Source organism: Coenobita brevimanus, chromosome 55, assembly GCF_032717465.1.
Source record: "Coenobita brevimanus isolate Jiangsu-jjx chromosome 55, ASM3271746v2, whole genome shotgun sequence".
NCBI classification, from domain to species: domain Eukaryota; kingdom Metazoa; phylum Arthropoda; class Malacostraca; order Decapoda; family Coenobitidae; genus Coenobita; species Coenobita brevimanus.
The window spans coordinates 42,738,936-42,749,988 of record NC_137008.1 but is presented as its reverse complement, the minus strand read 5'-3'; the positions used below and the strand labels follow the sequence as shown (position 1 = coordinate 42,749,988).

Here is an 11,053-nt window from a genome sequence, read left to right as displayed (position 1 = left end):
TAGTGGCAAAAGTTTTCCACAGTCCGCTGACCTCACGTGTCCCATCCCTCCCTGTGCTCGTCTTCGTCCTCGAGAACAACCATCACCTCATCCAGGCCCTTCCGATGTTACAGCCTCTTTGTAACCACGATCACTCCTTGGTCCACTGGTTGGATGAGAGCAGTAGTATTAGGTGGTAAAAACAAACACCTAATGCAGCCATTCTCAGCCACCAACTCCTTGTCGGACGGATACACAGGTGCATTGTCCAGAAGGAGAGCCTATACCTGGTTGTGTGGGATTCCCAATGTCTTGTTCAGATAATGGATGACTTCCTTGACGAAGTGCTGGTGAAACCAGTCTTTGAAGATCTTGGCTGTGAACCAAGCCTTCACAGAATGGTAGCAAACGACAGGAAGGACATCCATCAACCCACGAAGGCACTGAGGCTGCTTTGCATGGCCAACAATAACGGGTTTGAGCTGGTGCATGCCATTAGCACTGGCACAACACAAAGTAGATATCTGCTGCTTGGAGAGCTTGTGTCGAGGTACATACTTCTCCATCTCTTCTGCTAGGGTGTTCGTTGGCAGTGAGCGATTGAATAGACCAGTTCTATCAGCGTTGTAAACTTGACCGGGAGTGAGGTCCTCCCTGTTGATCAAGCCCTTCACTTTCGGCCGAAACTCTTCTACTTCCTCCTCACTGGTGTCCAAAGCTTCGCCATGGGCTTTACGGTTGGTAAGTCCACGTCGTAATTTGAAAGCGAAGAGCCATCCTTCGGATGCCTTGAAGTCTGGGCTGTTGTGTAACCTTGCAAACTTCTCAGCAGCAGCCTTCAGCTCCTTACCATGCACCAGCACACCAGCAGCACGTTGTTGACGATACCAAATCAGCCTGGAGCGTTCGACTTCTGCAAACCTTGGAGGGTACATAATCTTCCTCTGCATGTTGCAATGGTCTTTGATGCGAAGTCTGCCGTGTACTGGGTGAGTTTGTCCAGGGATTTCTTGATATCAAACAAGGTAGAGTAGGCCAGGTTGAATTCTCGGAGGATGCAGGACATCGACCAACCCACATCCACCTTCTCCAATATCTCCCCCATCTTCTCCAGAGTCAGAACCACTCAATTCCTCTGGTCGGGCAGCAGGGCCATCATTGCACACACGAGAAAGAGGCAGCAGAGGAACCGCAGAGCCAGCAGCAGATAGCGCACCACCACCACAGGCGAGCACGTGGGCAGCTATAGCAACAAGCGTGCAGTACGACAGAGGGTTGGTGGGAAATGAGGAGGAAACTAGGAGACGTCATCAGAACTAAGCTCCAAAACAAAGCTGCTCGTCACCATGCAGCAATTCAAAGCAGAGTTGAAAACATGTCTTTTTTTCTTTCATTTTTTACGTTTTTTGGCCATTTTTGGTGTCCAAGGCCCTGAGTCCAAAATGTCCAGGACTTGGGACTTGGGCATCCGGGTTTTACAGGGATTACTATATATATATATATATATATATATACAGTATATATATACTGTATATATATATATATATATATATATTTATGTGTAATATATATATATATATATATATATATACTGTATATATATATAATGTATATATATATATATATATATATATATACTATATATATATATATATATATATATATATATATATATATATATACAGTATATATATATATATATATATATATATATATATATATATATATATACAGTATATATATATATATATATATATATATATATATATATATATACAGTATATATATATATATATATATATATATATATATATATATATATACAGTATATATATATATATATATATATATATATATATACAGTATATATATATATATATATATATATACACTCTATATATATATATATATATATATATATATATATATATATATATATACAGTATATACAGTATATATATATATATATATATATATATATATATATATATATATATATATATATATATATACAGTATATACAGTATATATATATATATATATATATATATATATATATATATATATACAGTATATATATATATATATATATATATATATATATATATATATATATATATATATATATATATATACAGTATATATATATATATATATATATATATATATATATATATATATATATATATATATATATATATATACAGTATTTATATATATATATATATATATATATATATATATATATATACAGTATATATATATATATATATATATATATATATACAGTGTATATATATATATATATATATATATATATATACAGTATATATATATATATATATATATATATATATATATATATATATATATATACAGTATATATATATATATATATATATATATATATATATATATATATATATATATATATATATATATATATATATATATATACTGTATATATAATATACAGTATATATATATATATATATATATATATATATATATATATATATACTGTATATATATATATACAGTATATATATATATATATATATATATATATATATATATATATATATACAGTATATATATATATATATATATATATATATATATATATATATATATATATATATATACTGTATATAATATATATATATATACTATATATATAATATATATATATATATATATATATATATATATATATATATATATATATATATATAAAATATATGGTAAGGTCAACTTAAACAGTCTTAACCCGATCTTGACCAAAATTTGCGAGATCTATCTACCTATATACCTAGACTGCTTCCCCATAGGAAAGGGACGTAGCCGAGACAGGACGACACACTCCCATTTACTCATCCATTCAAACACGTTCATTCGCATCTTAGCCCCAAATGGGAGAAGGGACAGATCCTCACCGCACCACACCGCACAAGGGTTAACTGTGAAAGCAATCAGTGACATCGGCAGCAGAGCCCGACAGCAGAGCTGGTTTACCCCTGCCACATCATAATAAACCCATCCCCTTACCCGCACCTGACCTGACTAGCTGATCAGACCAAATGTGGGAAAATATCCCCTCAGGGCTGCGTCATCATTTATTCGTTCACAATTTCTCTCCATTTATTTCTGTCACTTACAGCCACTCTTCCTTGCTCAACAGACATCCCTCTCGAATCCAGCGCTCTCTTCTCACTGTCCATCCATCCTATTCGTGGTCTCCCTCTCAGCCTTACACCTCTCACATCAGATCTAGTTATCTTTTTCACCAATCGCTCATTATCCATTCTCTCCATATGCCCAAACCATCGCAACACCCTCAGCTCAACTCTACCAGCCATCTCCCAAACAACTCCAGTTCTCCTTCGCACTTCATCATTCGCACTCGATCCATGCGCGTCACTCCACACATACTCCTCAGACACCTCATCTCCATTACATTCAAACTTTTCCTCTCTGCTACACCCATATTCCATGTTTCAGCCCCATATAACGCAGTAGGTACCACAACACCCTCATACAGCCTTCTCTTTACATCCATTCTAAGCGAACGACATCTAAACACTTGTTTCATTCCTCGCAGCACCTTGCCTACTTCATTCATTCTAAACTTCGCTTCTGCATCTATTCTTCCATCCACAACAACATGTGACCCTAAATATTTAAAACACTCTACATCCTCAAGCAACTCACCATTCAGAACTATATTCATCCTCCTACCATCTACCAACCTCGTACACTTCATCACTTTACTCTTATTTTCATTTACTTTCAATTTCCTCCTATCACACACCCTTCCAAACTCCTCAACGAACTGTCTCAATCTCTCTTCTGAATCAGCCACCAGTGCAGTATCATCTGCAAACAGCAGCTGCTTCAGACTCCACTCTCCACCATCAACATTCACCGGACTCAGACCTCCACCTAAAACTCTTGCATTCACCTCCCTTACAACACCATCCATATAAATATTAAACAACCAAGGCAACATCACACATCCCTGTTGCAGCCCCACTCTCACGGGAAACCAATCACTCACAGCATTTCCCACTCTTACACACACTCTACTATTTACATAAAAACTTTTCACCCCTTCTAGTAACCACAACATCAAGTCCATACAATCTTAAAACAGTCCACAAAGCCTCCCTATCAATTCTATCATATGCTTTCTCTAAATCCATAAATGCCCAAAACACATCCTTGCCTTTCGCTAAATACTTTTCACACACTTGTCTCACAGCAAACACCTGATCCACGCATCCCCTCCCTCTCCTAAAGCCACACTGCTCATCACCAATCACTCCCTCTGAACCCTCTCTAACTCTCATAATTAACACTCTACCATACACCTTAACCACAACACTCAACAGAATTATACCCCTAAAGCTAGTACATTCATACTTAACACCCTTGCCTTTATGCAACGGGACCACACAAGTACTTGCCCAGTCAATTGGCACCATACCTTTCACAAAACACACATTCAACAGTCTTACTAACCAGTCAACAATAGTCACTCCACCACCCTTCAGGCATTCCACAGCACACCCATCCATACCTGCAGCTTTCCCTGTTTTCATCTCCTTTACTGCCTTCTTCACTTCCTCCTTCGTGATCAAAGAATCATTCAACTTTCCCAACACATTTATTCCTTGCACCCTTCCATCCGCCACAATCTCAGCCACCCTTTCCTCCTCTACATTTAACAATCTTTCAAAATACTCTGCCCATCTCTTCCTTACTGCATCCATCTCAATTAACATCCTTCCATCCTATGCTTTTACTCGCTCTTCCTTCCCAGACTCTTCCTTTCGCACCCTTTTAACCTCCTTCCAGAACATTTTCTCTCAGAACTCTCACATCCAACAATCTTCCTATTATATTTCTAGACACAACCACATAGTCCATCAATGCTTTATCCACAACCATTCCACCCTCTTGTCTCACCTATGTATACTTATAAATATCTTTCTTCTCAAACAGCGTATTTCCAATCACCATCTCTCGCTCAACACACATCCCTATCATTCGTTCTCGATGTTCATTTCTTCCAGGCACACCATGCATACCAACTACACCTTCAACTGCTACATTTCCCACTCTAGGATTCAGATCTCCCATCATCACCACATTCACATTCGCTTCAAAACTCTGCAGACACTCATCAACATCATTCCAGAAAGACTCCCCCTCTTCTTCATCTCTTTCACTACGAAGCCCATATGCACTCACAAACACCCACAACTCATGTTCAAACTTTGCTTTCACCCACATCAGTCTCGATGACACCTCCTTCCATTCAGTCACACATTGCTGTGCTTCCGGACTCACTAACAAGGCGAGATACTTCCGACAATAAAGAAATCGGATTTAAAAAAGAATTAATTAAACGTCCAGGTCATAAGACAAGGTTGAAATTCAAGGTTACAAAGCAAAGGACAGCTTAAGCAGTGTCGATCTTACGCAAATCAGACTTTGTGTGAAGACTTAGGGTAACGCAAGCATGAGATTCGATTGTAGAATAATTAGTAAAACATCAAGGGCACTACACAGTTTTTATACGATTGTGACTAAGCTTGGTGAAAGAAATGAGGGTCATAGATCGATGGTAATATTTCTTTTTTAGAACCACAAGTCAAAGCTCAAGGTCAGGGGACAAGGTCAGCTCAAATAATTTTGATCAAAGTTAGACCAAAGTTTGTGCAAGGGTTGAGGGCCTGGAAGTTAGGAAGTATTCGATTCTTTTGCAGATTAAGCTCACAAGACAGAGTCAAATATTCGTCATTTAAATCAGTTGATGGCAGTGGGTGTTGCTGTGTACTAGTGCTCTTTCTTGTTTCACTTTTGCTATCACCAGGCAGCTTTATTAAGCACAGGAGAGAAGGTGAGACTTTGCAAGCAAGGCAGGTTTGATACAGCTTTCAGTAATCGCTTCACTACTAGAGGTCTGTCCCATGTTGAATAAAATCACCTGTTTGCACCAAGAGCAAAATATACAAGATACCGGGTGAAGGGGTTGTTTAGGACATAGGTTGCATAAGGTTGCATAAAGAAATAATGTTTAGTAAATTAACGCACCTGACACAAATATAAACTGGTAAGACAAAGTTGCCGGGTAGCCTCCGTAAACGAGGAGTATTGGAGACCAGGGTGGGAGCTGGAGGATAGGAGAGGAGAGGAGTAAACTTCAGTAGAGGGCGGACAATAAGACGTCAGAGGAGAGAGAAGGACGTGGATGAGTGCTGAAGTGCAGGGCTGAAGGAGGCCATAGGTGACGGAGAGAGCAGAGAGAGAGAGAGAAAGATAGATAATGAAAGTGGAGGAGCGGTCAAAAGAGTTGAGGGAGGGAAAGAGAGTTGTGGGTCAGGGGTACGGGAGAGAGGGGGGGGGGGAAGTGAGGAAGAACAGTCAATAAAAGAGGCAGAAGTGAGGAAAGAAGTACTGAGAGTATACGAATCAGAAATGAAGGAGAAAAGCACAGAAGTTAAAGAAAATTATGTAGTAATAAGGGAAAATTGTAGAATCGGTTGAGAAAGATGTGAAAGTGAGTGAGGAAAGTGTTAAGTAGGTAGAAGTGTTGAAGTGAGGGAGACAAGTATAGAAGTGAGAAAACTGTAAAAAAAAAAATAGGGAGAAAAATGTAGAAATGAAAGGGAAGTGTACAAATGAGGAATATAGATGAAAAAGTTCGGAGGGAAATGTGTAGGTGAGGGAGGGAATTGTAACAGGTAAATGAGAATAGTGTACTGCAGAAAATGAGGGTCTGTACAGGAGTAAGAAAGAAAAGTGTGCAGTAAGTGATGAAAATGTGGAAGTGACGGAGGCAAGAGCAGAGAGTGACCCAAAGATCATAAAGAGAAGGGCAGAGTGTGTGGTGAGTCAGGGGTGTGAGGCAGGTAAGTCACTGCCCCGGGAGATCAGCGTAAGGGAATAGACCCTCTTAGTTCGGTGAAGTCTTTTTGCACTTGATTCTTTCTGCTGCTAGGAGAGAGAGAGAGAGAGACACACACACACACACACACACACACACACACACACACACACACACACGCAGACTGACTGACTGACTGACTGACTTGGAGGTGAATAACAATAAAATGCAAAGGATGAAATTGCGAGTGAGAGTGGTGCAGCTGTTAGAGATAGGGAGAGGTAGGTAGGTAGGTAGGTAGGTAGGTCGAGGGGAGCGGGAGTAGTTAGAGCTGAAGGCATGCAATCAGTGATAAGGAAGGCTGAGGGTTAGAGACAAGAGAGAGAGGGAGAGAGTAAAGAAAGGCAGGAGGTCAAGCCGAAAGTGGAGAAAGGAATTTAGGAGGGGAAGAGAAGCCGAGCGAGAGGAAATGAAGGGAGGATAGGAGAAGGGAGATGAAAGAGACGGGAAATGAGGTGAGGAGCGAGGAAAGGTGGTGATGAAGAGGGGAAATGAGAGGACGGGAGATGGTGAAGTGGGGAAAGAGGAATCTGTATAGTGTGTGCGAGGGGTCGAAGAGGTTTCTGAGCTGGATATGAAAGGATGAGATTGGCACAATGGAATACATGAGAGAGAGAGAGAGAGAGAGAGAGCAATGTAAAGAATGTTAAGAAAAAGAAAGAGCTAGCGAGAGGAGGGAAAGCAAAAAATTCAGTGTCAAGTCAAGACAGAGCACAAAATTGTTCAAGATGATTAAGAGAGGAGGGGGTGGAAAGTTCGTAGGTGCCGGAGAGGAAATTTATGAGCGAGGAGAGAAACAGATTTAGAAGATGTGAATGGATAGCGAAAGAAGTGTTTGTTGAGTAGAGATGAAATGGGGACGTATGATGGAGAAGTGCGAGTGAGAGTGAGACGGGAGAGAATGTGTTTTTTAAAAGATTTCGTAGACTGTGAAAGTGGGGTAGAGGGGGATGGGTATTCGAGAGAAGTGTGGTAGAAAAGTGAGACTGAGACAAAAAAGAGTGTTTGAGAGAAATGAACATAATAATAATAATAATGAGATACAGAGAAAGGAGTATTCAAGAGAAGTGTCTTAGAGAAGTGAAAATAGAAGAGAACTGAAGCTGAGAGTGAGCAACAGGGATGTATTCGACGCAAGTGAGAGGAAGACTGACAGAGAAAATGTGTTCGAAACAAGTTTGATAAAGAACTGAGACTGATGCAGAGAAGAAATATTCAAGAGAACTGTGATTGGAAAATGAAAATAATATAGAAAAGGAATTCAAGGGCAGTGAGTGAGACAGAAGGCAAGGAGTATTATAGAGAAGTGGGTGAAAGGAATGGGAAGGACTGTAATAGTTCCTTCACTGTGATTATACCTTTTTTCCATTATAATATTGATATCCATTGGCGATTTCATTCGGTTTAGGGCTTACTACTTGAACTGGAGGAGTTGGCTAGAACCTTCATGACCTCATACCCAAAAAGGGGTTCTCCAAACCTGAATGAAACAGTCTAGTGACAGAATGAATGAAGTACAAAAAGACGCCGCCACTGAAGGGAATAAGGATTATGAAGTAAGGCAGGGTGAGGGATAAGAATGTGTAGGTAGAGTCACGAAGGAAGAGGGAGAGACGAGAAGGAAAACTAATTAACTGAATGTTAGAAATTATAACGAGTCTGATGACCCTTGGAGGAACAGAGATTTTCCCCTAACTCGAAAGAAATCATCCAGAGTCAGGAAAAATAAAATCCTTAAGAACATCATCATCCATGAATTGGTTACCTAAGACAAGTTTAATCCTTTGAATAAAATCGTTGACCGTCATTGACAAATTTCAGAAAATTGCGAATCTCCCCCCCCCCCACACGAGAACGTGCCGGTGTCAGTGTGTGTGTGTTTTGAGAGAGAGAGAGAGAGAGAGAGAATATTAAATATACGTTCAGACAGTGTGAATGAAAACATGAGCTATGTTTGGGGGACGACCGAGACAATGAGAAGAGGGATAATGTGAATGTAGAGACATATGGGAGTCAAGTAAGAGGCAGCGACAGTCCTCTGTGGCCACCTGGGTTTCCACCCAGCATATGGCGTGGCCCCGGTAAAGAGATGCCATTGTGCATAATTTCATATCCTCTCGCCTTTGTGGAGTGGCCGTCGGGGGTCCCAGCCTACCTAAAACGGGACCGAGGTAAACTCCTAAAAATATGCAAATTTTTCAGGTTTCTGGGTTGGAAAATATGGGACCACTCATAGCGGCTTTACAGATACTGTATCACTGTGGGCCGCCCTCATCCGCGGGAGGGAGTAACCCACGGTGGTTCCATCTTTCCAAGAAAGTGGTCGGGGTGAAGATCTTTCAGCATCTTAAATTTTATGTTCTTCGGTTTTAAACTTTGCCGTACATAACGACTTTGCCCGGGACCACCGGGACCCCCTTCTCCTCCTCTCGTGTTGAGCGGCGCTCTCGGTTTGTCTGTATTTGAAACCTGGTGCGAGTTAAGCTTTACCATTGATAATTTCGTGTTTCTAGGTAAGAAATTGCCCGTGCCTAATAGTCCCCGAGGGCCACTGCCCCCATAGGGGCGGCCTTCTGGGATCCCACCCTGCTTGAAATATGACCTGGAGGGTAGTCTACCATTCTGCAAAAATACGTATCCCTAATAATTCTCCCATATGACGTAGACACCATACTTTACGAAAGTGCAGTAGCTCAGTGATGGGGGAGGTGAGGGAGTGTCACATGTAGGGGAAAAAAAAAAACTATATTTGGCCGCCTCTGTGGGTGCAACAAAAATGAGTTAAGTGAAACACGTAAGGGAGTGTAAAAGTTGAGCCTCATGGGAAGAGAGAAAAAGACAGACACACAAAAGAACAATATGTGGGTGACAAAGAGGGAAAGGAATATTCAAGGAAGTGGGCAGGAGAGAGAGGCAGGAGTGTGTTTGAGAGGGTGTGAGTGAAGTAGCATAAGAGGAGGGACTGTCAGGGTGGTGGCTTATACGGGCTGACAGACACACACACACACACACACACACACACACACAGACAAAGAGGTGTTAAAGAATGGGTCAAACCTAAGGGAAGGAATGTGATAGACAAATGAACCACGAAGTAAGTACTTGAAAGCATTCAGAGAGCGTATACCTTCACCAACGCCAATAAAATATGATTTGCTGTAATTCCACTTTCCTACCAGACGAACACTTCAGCCGTCTCACGTCGTCAGTTAATTTTACATTCTTGTCTGCCCTATTGCACAGCCTTAGAGAGTAGCTAAATACTTCCACCAACACCATTCAAATTCAAGAATTATTCTTGCCTCTCGATACGAATCCGCATCAAAATTCAATCAAGTCTTCCTTGACTCACTGCATACCTATCCATAAATTTTCATGCAAATCCGAAAACAACCCTTTGAGAGACCTTGGACACAAACAAACAACAGCCACGGACCTTTGTGCACGGAGGCAAAGACGTGTCCGAGGAAAGGAGTGTGAGAGCAGAGCCATATGTGAACAATGGGAAAGACGAAGAAACAAGAAAAAAATGAAGAAAAGGGGGAATGAGGGACGTAGGAAGAAGAGGGAAAGGGCTGTCAGGAGTGAGGAGGAGGAGGGAGTGGGAGTGAGGAGAATGAGGGAAGAGTGTGAGTTATGAGGGAAAGGAGGGAAGGAGAGAAGGAAAAGAGGGGAAGGAAGGAAGGAAGGAGAGAGAGGGGAAGGAAGGAAGGAGAGAGAGGGGAAGGAAGGAAGGAAGGAGAGTAAGGAGAAGGAAGGAAGGAAGGAGAGTGAGGGGAAAGAAGGAGAGTGAGGGAAGAATGTGAGGAGTGGGGGAAAGGAGGGAGGAAGAGTGAGGGCAAGGGGGGAAAAGGTGTGAGAGGAATCGAGAGACTAAGAGCAGACACAATCGATGGCTCCCGGATGATGAGGGCGAATCTCAAGAGGACCCGTGCGCTGTTAACTTCTTCACTACGATGGCCTTTATTATTTATTCTTCCTATTTCCAGACGATTTTATTCAATTAAGGAAAACCCTCTTGTATGGAAGGGACTGATGAAGGCTCTATCTAACCCCTTCAGTTCGACAAGTATATCCTGAGCTGAATAAAGTTGTCTTAAAACAGCAAGGCGGACCTGCAGA

The 11,053-nt window shown here is 40.6% G+C and overlaps 1 protein-coding gene across 1 annotated transcript in view; it reads right to left on the bottom strand.

Annotated features, from left to right (window-relative positions):
• LOC145401311 (uncharacterized) overlaps positions 1 to 11,053 on the bottom strand; it is a 56,829-nt gene that overhangs the window by 474 nt on the left and 45,302 nt on the right. The gene's annotated exons all lie outside the window — the stretch shown is intronic.